We start from the raw sequence: 14,393 nt of genomic DNA, 5'->3' as shown, positions 1-14,393 counted from the left end.
TCTTTGAAATACCCATGTAACTACCAAAAATTAATAATAATAAATGAAGATTTTAAGAATTAACACAGAAAAAGGCTATTTTGTTTCACTGTAAGCCTCTCCGGGTTTTTCCATTCCCAAATAATTGGGAGGTTCCATAGACCTTTTTGCTTCACTTTTTACTGTTTTGTCACACTATTTTCAGCTACCCCACAAATTGAGTAAAGAAAGGTACTACAAGAGACCTAACTTCTAAATGAAATAGCTATGAAGCTCTGACAATTAAGCTCGCGAAGTTGTTGCAACAATGTTGCTAACCTTTTTTGATATCAGAGGGATTATTCATTATGAATCTGAAGTTGTTGCAACAATGTTGCTAACCTTTTTTGATATCAGAGGGATTATTCATTATGAATCTGAAGTTGTTGCAACAATGTTGCTAATCTTTTTTTGATATCAGAGGAATTGTTCATTATGAATTTGTACCAACTAGACAAACAGTTAACCAAGTTTACTATTTGGAAGTGCTGAAGAGGCTGCGTGAAAAAGTCAGACGATCTGAACTTTTTGCCAACAATTCATGGCTCCTGCATAACAACAATGCACCAGCTCACACGGCACTGTCTGTGAGGGAGTTTTTAGCCAGTAAACAAATAACTATATTGGAACACCCTCCCTACTCACCCGATCTGGCCCCCGATGACTTCTTTCTTTACCCAAAGAAAAAGGAAATATTGAAAGGAAGACATTTTGATGACATTCAGGATATCAAGTGTAATATGACAACAGCTCTGATGGCCACTCCAGAAAGAGACCAAAATTGCACTGAAGTGTGGACTAGGCACTGGCATCAGTGCATAGCTTCCCAAGGGGCATACTTTGAAGATGACTGTAGTGATATTCAGTAATGAGGTATGTAGCGCTTTTTCTAGGATGAGTTCAAGAATTTAATTGTCATACCTCGTAATATCTAGATTTTAATTTAAACTGACAATTTAAAAAGCAAAATAATGTTTTACTGGCCAAGAAATGTAAGATACTATTTTGATATAATTTGGTGTATTAATTTAGTACAACCAATAAGCAGAATGAGAAGAAGAGGCAGAGCAATGAGCAAACACAGGGAAAGAAAAGATGAAGAACTGACACATGAAGGGAAAGCAGAGGCATTATAGAGAAGAGTTATCCTACAGTCTGCCCTCTGGGGCCCTGTGTGGTATCAGCTTGTTTTCCTTTCCTTCAGATTCCTATTTCAGAGCCAGCTGGACTTAGAGCCAAGGGACATACCTGCATGGTACACAGAGTATACCCAAGAATTGGGCTTCCTCTGGCAAAGTGGAAGGTCATGAGGCCAGATATTCAATAGGGATTCCCCAGCATCCTTGTTTAAAAGGAATAGAGATGATAAACACAACAGAAAAGGAAAAGGCAAGAAGATTGGGAACCATTTTTATGTTAGCAAACACCACAATGCTTCTCTCAGTACTCAAGCGAGGAAGCCAAAAACAGGCTATCTGGTTACCTTAAATAAACATAATTTTAAGCTCAAGAAATCATACTAGTTAAAAATGAACTAAGAAGTCAGTTATTTCCTTTATTTTATTTATTTATTTTTTTTACGAAGAAGTCATTTAAACAAACCTCCCTACTTAGAGGTTAAGTAGGTACTTGGTGAAAGAAATCATTGCAAAGTCTACTTCCAGTATGGAAGAGTAAGCTTCTAACAAATTAATCCTCCCAAACATAACAACTATAAACTCTGGACAACATATACAAACTACCTGAGAGCTCTGGCAAGTGAACAAAAGTCAACATGTTTGGAAGGGAAGTCAAAATCTTGGGGAAGTGAGCTGAGTTTCAAGTTTGCAGCTTTGTCTTGAGAACAGCCACAGTCCTGGCAGTGGTGCTAAAAAGCTAAATTCCCATTAAAAAGAAAACCTATCCTCTTAATGACCGGAAGAACCAGGAAAAGGAGCTCAGGGACACCAGAGCTACCAGACACTGAGGGAAAACCCTGGAAAAGAGAGAACCGGAGAAGGAAAACATTAAATTCTGTATAAAAACTCTGCCCAAGTCTCTGGCAGACCCTTGAAGCATGTATTAGTCCAAACTGAAATATGAGCCATTGCCCTACAGCCACAGCATGTGGAGACTAAAACTCCAGTAGAAAAATTGACCATCTTACGAGCAGAAGAAATCATGGTCCAAAGAAACAAAGGCCACCAGAGAGTGAGCAAGAAACCCTGCAAAAAAGAGAGGCAGAGAAGCCAAAGTTTTGTATAAATATTGCACAAGTCTCTGGCTGACCCTGAACTACAAATGCACAGGGCAGACCTGAGACAGCCTGAAATGAGATCTGAGCCACCACCACCACAGGCACGACAATGAAAATGCCTGCTTTCAAAGGGGGGAAAATATCAATATACTTCAGAGCAAGATAACAGCAACAGAGTCTCCACAACGTAATATCCACAATGTCAAGAACATATTCTAAAATTACTCCACACACACACACAAACACACAAACACACACACACGCTAATAAAATCTGATCCATTTTCAAAGAAAAAGACAACTGATAGTTGAGTACCTCAATATCAAGCAGACCCTGGAATTTTCAGGCAAAGATTTTAAATTAACTATAACTACATTCAACAAAGGAAAAAAAATACATTTGTAATGAACGAAAACACAGGAAATCCCAGTTAAAAAAAATAGAAAAAAAGAAAATGAAAATTTTAGAACCAGAAAAGATTTGAAATTAAAAAGTTCACTGGTTAAGCTTAAAAGCAGAACACGACTGTGAGGGGAAGAAATTGGGGGGAGGAGGGGAATCAATGAACTTACGCCAGAGTAGTAGAAGTCATCCAAACTGAACAGAATCTAAACATGAACAGACTCTAAGAGATATGTGTGCCAATTTCAAAATTCTAGCATACAGTAACCGTATTCCAAGAAAGAGGAGAACAAATAGAACAGGAAAAATAGTTGAAGGTAATTGACCACAAACTCCCAAAATCTGGTGAATGGCATAAATATACAGATTTAAAAAGTTCATCTAAACCCAAAAAGAATCAATCCAAAGAAAACTACACCTAGGAATGTCATAATGAAAATGTTTTTAAAAACTAAGAGAAAATCTTAAAAGCAGTCAGAGAAAATGAAGCATTACATACACGGAGAAATGATTCCAATGACTTCACACTTCTTATCCAAAGCCACAGAAGCCAGAAGACAGTTGAACAATATCTTTAAAGTAATAAAAGAAAAAAAATTGCCAACATAGAAATACTACATTCAGGGGCAGCCGGTTAGCTCAGTTGGTTAGAGCATGTGCTGTTAACAAGGTTGCCGGCTCGATTCCCACATGGGCCAGTGAACTGCGCCCTCAACAACTAGATTGAAGACAACAACTTGAGCGGAGCTGCTGGTAGACGGCCAGATGGTTCAGTTGGTTAGAGCACATGCTCTTAACAAGGTTGTTGGTTCCATTCCCATCCATGGGGTGCTGGGTTGTGGCCCCTGCAACTACACTGAAAATGGTGACTGGACTTGGAGCTGAGCTGCGCCTTCCACAACTAGATTGAAGGACAATGACTTGACTTGGAGCTGATGGGCCCTGGAAAAAAACACAGTTACCCAATAATTTTTTTAAAAAAAAGAAAAGAAATACTATATTCAGCAAAAATACCCTTAAAGGATGAAAGAGAATCAGACATTTTCAGACAAAGAAGCATAAGAAAATTTGTCATAGGAAGACCTGCACAATACAAATTGCTAAAAGGAAGTTCTTCAGGCTGAAGGGAAATGATGCAGAGGAAAAAGTGAAGCTTCATGAATGAATGAAAAGCATCAGAAATAGTTACCATCTAAGTAAATATAAAATGATATCTTTCCCTTAACCTCTTTAAAATAAATATGACCACTTAGCAATAAATTGTCTTTTAGGTTTATATGTTGGTAAAATACATGACAACAATCCCATAATGGACAGTGGGACTTATGGTAAATGGACTTCTAAGTTTGTAAGTTTTCTACATTTTGCATGAAATGGTACAATATTAAATCTAATTATACCATGAGTGTTAATTAAGGATGCATATTATAAGTTCTAGAGCAATCACATAAAAAACAATAATGAAAGGAGGAATAGCTTACAAGTCAACAGATACTTAACGGAACATATTAAAAACCAAGACTACCTACATGCTATCTACAAGAGATGTGTGTTAAGTACACAGATAGACTGAAAATAATTGGATGGGAAAAGACAGACCATGAAAATGGTAAGCATGAGAAGTCTAAGAGTTTTAATAATACATGAATAGACTTAAAGATAAGGAGTAAGTCTAAAGATAAAGAGGAGAAATTCATAATAAAAGAGTTAATTCACGTGGAAGATGTCACAGTCATAAATGCATATGAACGTCATAACAGACCCTCAAAGTACATAAACCAAAAATTTACAGAACTAAAGGGAGATGAATAATTCCACAGTCATAGAAGATTTTAACACCCCTGTCACAGCAACCAATGAACACTGGACAAAAAAATAATGAAAAAAGAGTATCAGAACAACACCATCAACCACCTTGACCTCCAATAACTGCAGAATACAAATTATTTTCAAGTGCACATGGTACATTCAGCAAGAGAACATGTGTTTTCCAATAAAACAAGTTCCCATCAATTTAAAAGGAATGATATCATACAGAGTATATTCTCTGACCAAAAAAGAATTAGAGTGGAAATCAATAAAAAGCAATAGACTACTCATATACACAGCAACGTGAATGAATCTCAAAAATCATTATGCTGAGTGAAAGCAGCAAGACAAAAGGAGTAGGTGTTTTATGATTCCGTTTACAAAAATTCTGTAAAATGCAAACTAACACACAGCAGCAGCTGGTGGATCAGTGGTTGCCTGAGCCGGGGCCTGAGGGAGAGAGGGATGCAAAATGAGACAGGTAATCTTTACATGGCAGTAGAAATGTTCCATGTCTTGACTACAGTGCTAGATTCATGAATATATAGAACTGTTATCTAACTGTATACTTTAAATAGATGCAGATTTTTGTTTTTAAACAACCTTATCAAAGTAGATTTTTTAAAACTCATCAGTGCCCACCGGAGGGCCCTTTTTTCCGTGGCATGATTGGTAGACTAGTCATAGACAGCTTGCCATCTTCCACACCATCCACAAAAATCATGGTATCAGCAAAAGCTGTAATTATGTCAACTAAACTAAAAAATAAATCATGTTTTGTTTCCATACCAAAATTACCCTAAGTAAATGGAACATTAATTTTTTAAAAACTATTCCCCTGTGGAGGGTGGGAGGGAAGCTATAGTTAAGAAGGGCTGCTAACTTAGCTTAATGTACTTCTACTGGGGAGTCTAGGGTAAGAGGAGAGAAGGGGGGAGTAATGGCACTGCCCCCCTTCTCCCAGGATGGTGGGAGAGTATCCATCCCAGGAAATGCAAGATACAACTTAATTAGAATCTCAAAAAGAGACTTGAGGCCAAGAGATCATCAGAGATTCTCGGGGACTTCTGAGAGATACGGAGAAACTGTCAAACTATCAGTGGTTAGTCTCTCAAGATAAATTCAAGGGAGAAACTGAAATTCTCTTATTCTCAGGTTATTCCTATGACATTTCCCAACCCTTTCATGAAATCCCCAAATAAGTGCTACATTATGATCTTACATGCTTTATTCAACGTAATCATGGTTTATATTCCCGCCCCCCACACACACACACACAAAATTTAGTTGGTTCTCAGATGAGTATTGTTTAACTGAAATTTAATTTATTCTGTTACCATGATATCCAGATTTCTAAGGTCTGGCCTGGTCACCAACACTAGAACTAGAAATAGACACAAATGGCTAGATTTCAATCTCAATACAACACTAACAACCTTTCAATTATTTACATATTTATATCCATATACTAATGAAACTCCCACAAATGTAACATTTTTGCCTTCTTACATTTCCCCCATTCTGAGAAGAAAACATTCTCTTTACAAGTCTTCACTTTTTTTGGGGCAGGGGGTCCAGCAGGGAGGGTATTGAAGTAGCAATCATGCCAAGTTGTTAAAAGATTAATTGAGAATGTGTCTCTCTTACTGGACTCAAACTTAAGTTATCAATGTTTATGAGGAATCTCACATGATCTTGAACTAGCACGACAGCCTCTAAAGTGATCTCCCTGTCTCCCTCCTGGTCCACTTCTAATCCATCCTCCACACTGCTGCTAAAGTCAGACTGCTAAAAGAGCAAAGGTGAGCAAATTGCTTGGAAGGGTGGACTAGGTGCTGGCATCAGTACATAGCTTCCCAACGAGAGTACTTCAAAGGTGACCGTAGTGATATTCAGCAGTGAGGTATGTAGCACTTTTTCTAGGATGAGTTCGCACACTTAATTGTCCAACCTCGTATAGTACAGGAAGTGCCTTGCCCAAATTCACCCAGCTAGGTAATTGCAAAGGTAAGAAACAAGACACTTCTCATCTAATGTCTCTTTCCTATCCTTTTCCACCAGTTTGAAGGAATTTTGAGTAATAAATCAGGTTAAACACTATTTGGGTTTATGATACCATATAAACCTCAACATTTTAAAATAATACTAATCTACATGTAGAAAGAGGCTTGACACTACATTTTCAGAAAGGAAAGTAGTGACATAAATCTAATGGAACGAAATAACAGAGACCTAGAAGTGGGAGCTGAGATTCATCTAAGTCAGCAGATGACATCTATTTGCACTCGTTAGCACTGCCTGGCATGTGCTACACCACCCCCTGGGTAATTTACATTTTTTTTAAAGCATGTATTTCTAAATTTAGGAAGTTAGGATAATCAGGGTGGAAAAGCCCATCTGTTTGACGTTCACTCCAGCTGCTGCAGATTCAGAAATGAAATCTGAGTGTTTTCTCGTCTGTGTCATTTTACCCAGTCTGGAATACAAGGACCTGACCAAAGCCTAAAAGTGGATAAGGCAGGGTATCCAATGTGTATTTTTTCTGGTGCACACAACACCTCCAGTGTGTTTAACTAACCCTTCCGCAATTACACAAGCACATGCAGTTTCTTGTGTAAGATCCAGCTTGCCTAACACAACCAATGTAGGCATTTCAGAGACAGAAACCCAGCCCAGGCTGTAATCTCCACAACCCTGTGACTTCACTAAGGAAACCATTCTGTACCTGGAGAACACAAACAAAAATCAAATGGTTGTAAATGCTTTAAAAGGAGACTTAAGTTTAACATAATTTCTTTTGGTATTAGTTATATTATTCTTAACCTATCACTATTTTATAGATAAACAAACAATTTAAGAAGAACCAGGGACTTCAAAAAAAGAAATTTTCGTGCTATCACATTTTTTTACTGCCTTAGATGTTGTTAGTCTGTTTTTAGTCTATTTTTGCCTCTGCTACATCCCAAAGCCCAGTACAAAGCAGGAACTCCATAAATGTTTATTGAATAAATGAACAAATGTTTAAAAAAAATTTACCATTCCAAAGGGAAAGAAAGAGTTACAGACTCTTACTCACCATGTACCAGGTGTTAGGGCCACATCTTCCTCTAATTCAGCCACTCAGAGGGGTAGGTGTTGCCTGCCTCACTTTCCAGATGAAGAAAAAGATTCAAAGGTTAAACAATACTCTGACCAAAGACAAGAAAACATGGGACCATCTTGTGTATCCAGGTGACCTGGGGTACAAATGCAAAACTCCTAGAGAGAGAGACAGGACAAACAGGCTGAAACTAGGCAGAAAGACTGAGCAAGGAAGGCTAGCAAAGGAGTAAGCAGCAATCCATCAAAAGAACAGGCACAAACACAGAATTGTAACTGGCGGAACCAGAGCCAGGCAAGAGGCACAGAGGGTGTCCCACGGGGCTGCAGGAGTCCAAAAGGGAGGTGAGGAGGTGTGGGAGCACTCAGGAGTGTGTGTGCAGGGGTCCTCGGAGCTGGGAAAATTGGAGACTCACATTACTTCCTAACAGGAACTACGTAGCAATGATTCTTTCCATGTGACAGCTTCTGATGATGTCCCTGTTCCCTCCTTCCCCAATCTGGTATGCCTGGCCTCCTCTCTTCTAGATTAAAACCTATTCGGACGCCGCAAGACTCTTAGTTCCAATCTGTTCCATAAAGTCTCTTTGAACTCTAGTTGCACTTATAGCCTGAATTATACACAATCATCACTCATTATATGAAAGAGATATTTATGAAGCACTGGCTTCATAGTGCAAAGGGTAAGGAAGGGAGATGAGGGTTAAACAAAGAGGTGAGTTGTGTAGATTACAGTAGACAGGGACGGGCTAAATGTCTGAACAACGTTCTATGGAGACAGGGAAGGAAAAAGCCAGCCGAGAAAGACTACCTGGGAGGTGACATCCAACCTGCAAATGGAAGCAGAAGCATTCTTTTCCAGGCCCTGAAGAAAAAGAGGAGGAAGGAAGAGTTCAAGCTGAACCAACAATGTTTCTTGTTCTCTTTTTCCTGAAGCAGGAAGAAGATAGGTTTGGAAACCAAAAGATAAGAGCTATGACCTTATTTAACCTTTCTGAACATCGGTATCCTTGTTTATAAAGTGGAAATAATGCAAGGGTGCGGTGAAGATCATTTACGTAATGTATGCTGAAGGACTAGCACCTAGGAATCATTCAAAAAATGTTTCCTCCTTTCCCTCCGCGAAAACTGTAAACACAATGAAGGCAGAAATTGAATTTTGTTCTCCTTTCCCATCATCTGCAGTGTCTAACACAACTGCCAAGCAAAATTTTGTGTTGACTGGTTACCCCCAAAGAGATAAATATAATAATTTTTAGCCATTCTCTTTTGAATTTACAAACATGTAAATCTTCTACCATACCTACTTATTTGCAATAACCATAAATAACATTTTAAGTTCTCTTATGGCTGGTGCTATATTACCCAACATGCATACCAAATACTTAGGGCACCTGCAGACAGGAGCACTGAGAGAGAGAGAGAGAGAGAGAGAGAGAGAGAGAGAGAGAGAGAGAGAAACATTCTTAGGGTTGATATTTGCTATTTCAGAACAAAGATTAAAGTAGTCCTCTTGAAGGAGAAAACACAACTGTGTTGAACTTGCTCACCCTTACTTTATAGTTTAATGTCTCATCGGGCGTACCCCAGGAGGGGGCACCATAATCTTGTCATGATTAGGGTTCTAAACGTCTTTTCATGATTAGGGTTCTAAAGGTCTTTACAATCCAGCCCACAGCCAAGATAAAGGTTTGCCAAATTCTTCTCCAGTTAGGCCCTAGAATGGAGACAAAACCACCACAAAACCAAACAGAATTTCACAGAGAAAATGCAATCCACTTACTGACAGAGTATTAGGCACTTTACATATTATCTTAACTTAATCTTCCAGGCACTTAACTCTGGATAATGAAATTCATTCTACTCTACAGGCACAATCCATCTCCTCACTTGGAAAATAGGGCTGATACTCACCCATCTCACAGGCTTGTCTTAAGGATTGAGGAAACATACATAAAATGCCTACTAGACAATGCATGGCACATGGTGGGCAGCCAGCAATGGCAACTGCGATCTTAATGGAAATTTGACATCCAGACTGGAAACTTGTGACACTAAAAAGCAGAAGAAATGTGTGTGACTTAGAGAGGTATCCAGAGTGGAGGCGACAGCAGAACTGAAACTCGTCAAGAGCTGGCACTGGAGGCAGGATGACTTGGCTTGCCATCCTTTGGCACATGTGCCCAGAGCCTATTCAACTCCAGTGTTCCAAGCTGTTTAACCACATTCAGTTCACTGTGGGCACCTCAGCATCAAAAACAGCCTGCCAAATCCAAGTATTTTAGAAAAGCACTCCAAGTGATCAAGCGAATAAAGAGGCTTTTCTTGAAAGAAACGATCATTTATTGAGATTCAACAAACCACTGTGGCATGGGTTCTTGCAGTTGCTTACACACTTGCTGCCATGTTGGTACATCAGCTGAAGTTAAAAACAAGGACAGAGCTCAAGCTTGGTGCATGTGGACAGATGAGAACTCTAGATTCTGTGGGATGGGCATGCATCTCAACCAAATGTTTTCAAGAGGAAAGCAATAAGAAAATGTACATTCCTTTGTTAATAAGCATATGCAAAGAAGCGGAGTCTATGTTTTCCCAAATTGATATGCTCTTCTTACTCTTTCTTACCTAATCCTATCAACCCACCCCCCAAATCACAGGAGTGGCAGGGGTTAGGGAGAAAACTAAAATCAATTGGATCTAGTCATCCAATAATTTGAATAGCCTCTTTAAATAACCTCACAGATGTCCCTTGGGGATGGCTCAGATAAATGCTCGGCCTTTCAGACTACTTTCCCCTCATTCTGATTCTCAAGAGCATATTGACTACATGAAGGAGAGAGTCCTCAAACTACCCTAAGGCAGAGGAGAAGGGAGGTGGCCCTCATACCCACACCAAGTTCTCTGGGTCTACACTGGCCTCTGCTGTAGAGCAGCTTCACCAGCTACACCTAGATAGGTAACCAGTAAGGTACAACTGGTCCTCTGTGGGGGTGTTCTTTCCAATAGTAGTGGTGGTGGCATTGAATGGGGAAATAGTGGCAGGTATGTACCAGTTCCCATCCCTGTACATTTGTCTCTGATCTTGAAATTCCTACACACACAGACGTCATTCTAACCTCAGACCTCTATCAGTGCCCTCACAAGGACACACAGGACTACTACTGTGTTTCCCTGAAAATAAGACCTAGCCGGACCATCAGCTCTAATGCGTCTTTTGGAGCAAAAATTAATATAAGACCCAGTATTATATTATATTATATTATATTATATTATATTATATTATATTATATTATATTATATTATTATATTATATTATATTATATTATATTATATTATATTATATTATATTATATTATATTATATTATATTATTCCCGGTCTTATACTAAAATAAGACCGGGTCTTATATTAATGTCCCAAGATACATTAGAGCTGATGGTCTGCCTAGGTCTGATTTTCAGGGAAACACAGTAGGTATCTTACACACTTAACGCAGGCCCTGAGGGAGCCAGGAGTACTGCCTCAGACTCCACCTGCTTTGGCCGCTGCCTCACGCCATCACTCCAACCCTTGCTGAAAGTGGCCAGCTGCCAAGTCTGCAGACTCCAAGAACCCCACCACCTAGGGAAATTGTGTGGCTTGGTCAAAACAAGAATGGAAATTGAGCAGCAGACAGCACTTCATTCATACCATGAACGTAACACATTACAGCATAATGAGTGGAATCGTCTTTGTCTTTCAGACTAGAGGATGAAGTCTTGAAAACTGAACCCTACACTGTTTTCATCTTTCTACCTCCAGATGCCAGGAGTACAATAAACCCTCCATTTGTGTGTGTTAGGGGTGGGGGGTTGTATTTTTCCTTAAAAACTGCTGAATAGAGAAGAAACAAAGGTGTTTTGCCTCACTGGCTGGGATAGAGACCAGACAGGCAGTGCACAAGCTACTCTCTGGCTGTATCTTCTTCTACCTGACACTCTAAGTACTACATTATCTGCACTTCTATTTCCTCACAAGATTCTGATAACAAGTGCTCCATAATTACTCTTTTTTGATTCATATAAATCTCCATATTGAGACTATACTTATAATTATATCTACTGTTACACATGTATCAAATTCCTCAAGACCAGGTACCACATTAAATACTCTGTATAACCCACAACGCCTAGTACAGTGGTGTCATGGAGTAGGTTTCTCATTGGTTTATTGGAAAATAAATATGCTTTAAAAAGAATGTACTTTAGAAACTTGAGATATTTTCCCCAGGAAAAAGAAAAATATCAAATGCATACAGCACTAAATTTTGCATAAAATTTCTGTGACTTTTCTGAAAACCATTTATGGACCACAGGTTAAAATTCCTTGTACAAACAGACACATAGATCAATGGAACAGAATAGACAGCCCAGAAATAAACCCACACCTATATGGTTAATTAATTTACAACAAAGAAGCCAAGAATATATAATGCAAAAAGGACAGTCTCTTCGATAGTGTTGGGAAAACTGGACAGTCATATGCAAAAGAATGAAACTGGTCACTATCTTACACTATACACAAAAATTAATTCAAAATGGATTAATGACTTAAATATAAGAACTGAAACCATAAAATGCCTAGAAGAAAACATGGGCGTTAAGCTCCTTGATGTGAGTCTTAGGGATGAATTTTTTCATTTAGCAACAAAAGCAAAATAAACAAGTGGAACGTCAAATTAAAAAGCTTCTTCACAGCAAAGGAAACCATCAACAAAATGAAAAAGCAGCCTACGGAATGGGAGAAAACATTATACCATATATCTGATTGGAGTTAATATCTAAAAGAGATGAAGAACTCATATAAAACTCAATAGCAAAAACATAATCTGATAAAAAATGGGCAGAGGATCTGAACAGATGTTTTTCCAAAGAAGACATACAGATGGCCAACAGGTACATGAAAAGGTACTCGACATCACTAATCATCAGGGAAACTCAAATCAAAACCACAATGAGGTATCACCTCCTCCTTGTTAGAATGGCTCTTAATAAAAAGAAATGACATAACAAGTGTTGGCGGGGATGTAGAGAAAAGGGAACCCTTGTGCACTGTTGGTGGGAATGTAAATTGGTGCAGCAACTATGGAAAACAGTATGGAGGTTCCTAAAAAATTTAAAAATAGAACTACCATATGACCCAGCAATTCTACCTCTGGATATTTACCCGAAGGAAATGAAAATAAACAGTAACACGAAAAGATATATGCACCCCCCATGTTCATTGCAGCATTATTTACAATAGCCAAGATATGGAAACCTAAGTATCCATCAATGGATAAAGAAAATGTGGTACATATACACAATGGACTATAATTCGGCCATGAAAAAAGGAAATCTTACCATCTGAGAAAACAGGATAGACCTTGAGGGCATTATGCTAAGTGAAATAAGACAGACAGAGAAAGACAAATATTGTATACTCTCACTTATATGTATCTACAAAACAAACAAACAAAAAAACACAAAAAGAAGAAAAAAAAACAAGCTCACAGATAACAGAGAGCAGACTGGTGGTTGCCAGAAGCTAGGAGTGCTGGTGGGCAAAATGAGTGAAGAAAATTTTGAAAATGTACAAACTTCCACTTATAAAGTAAACAACTTATGGGGATATAATGTACAGCATGGTGACTATAGTTAATAATACTGTATTGCATATTTGAAAGTTCCTAAGGGAGTAAATCTTAGAAGTTCTCATCACAAGGGAAAGAAAATGCAAAATGTACATTTATTGATGTTAAACAGACTTATTGTGGTGAACATGTCACAGTATCTACAAATGTTGAATCATTATGTTGTGCACCTGAACCTAAAAAAATATTGCATGTCAATTATACCTCAATAAAAATGAATAAATAAAGTAAAAATTGTTTAAATTAACATCTTTTAAAAATTCCTTGTACAAAACAAACGTAAGGTGGTGTTATGATGCAAAGTACTCAACAATAGAAAATGCTATTATACAACAAAAATTATTATTTTTAAAGGAAGTTACTATATAATGGTAAAATTAAGTTCATAAAATGTACAACTTCATCTCAGGTCCAGATAATGAAGACGATAATTAATGAAGAAGATGACGATGATAAAGAAGGCAGTGGCAACAGAAAAAGAAGAGGGAAATAATAGACAAAAAAAAAAAAAAAGGAGAGAAGACAATAATGCTGTAAAGAGGAAATGAATACTATTTAAGAATAAAATCAGGTTTCAGAGTGTTCTGTTTAGGTCCCATGTGTCTTTTGGAAAATGAGTCTTTATGGCCCAATCCTTGTTAAGAAGCATTTCTTGATCACTTATCATGTACAAGGCACTGCACTAGAACCTGGAGGTAAAATGAAATGTAAAACCACATTAAAGAACTTATCTAACCAAAAAGACTGGACATAAATGTAAAAAGATAAACCATCTCAAAACCTAAGTTTTAGTCCTTGACTCCCAACTCTCATCACACACACAAAAAATCAATTCCAGGTGGGAAGTAGGTCAAAATATAAAAGGTAAGCAGTACAGCTTCTAGAATATAACAGAGATTATCTTCATGACATTGGGCTAGGCAAAGAATTCTTAACCAAGACATAGAAAGTGCTCCTCAAAAAGGAAAAATCATTAAAACGGAATTAAAGAATTCTTTAAAACTCACCAAAGTAACAGTGAAAAGCCAAGTCACAGAGTAAAAGAAGATTCTGCAACGCTTATAACCAATAAAGTGCCAGTATTATAACAAACATATTTTTAAAACATTTTAAAACTTTATAAATCAAGGGAAAAGACATATAGACTCTCTAATTTTAA

General features: G+C 37.9%; 1 protein-coding gene across 6 annotated transcripts in view; it reads right to left on the bottom strand.

Moving 5' to 3' along the window:
* The window catches only part of IGSF11 (immunoglobulin superfamily member 11), a 119,867-nt gene that overhangs the window by 91,966 nt on the left and 13,508 nt on the right, over nt 1–14,393 (bottom strand). Inside the window, exon 1 of one of the 6 annotated variants that reach the window (XM_074331565.1) lies at nt 7,542–7,560. The exons of the other annotated variants lie outside the window; for them this stretch is intronic. The gene's annotated coding sequence lies outside the window, so the exon portion shown is untranslated. Of the gene's footprint in view, nt 1–7,541; nt 7,561–14,393 lie in introns of those variants that run through there. 6 annotated transcript variants of the gene reach the window in all.

The sequence above is a fragment of the Rhinolophus sinicus genome, linkage group LG01 (genome assembly GCF_036562045.2).
Source record: "Rhinolophus sinicus isolate RSC01 linkage group LG01, ASM3656204v1, whole genome shotgun sequence".
Lineage (NCBI taxonomy): Eukaryota > Metazoa > Chordata > Mammalia > Chiroptera > Rhinolophidae > Rhinolophus > Rhinolophus sinicus.
The sequence above is the reverse complement of the archived record's forward strand: the minus strand, read 5'-3'. Positions and strand labels throughout refer to the sequence as shown.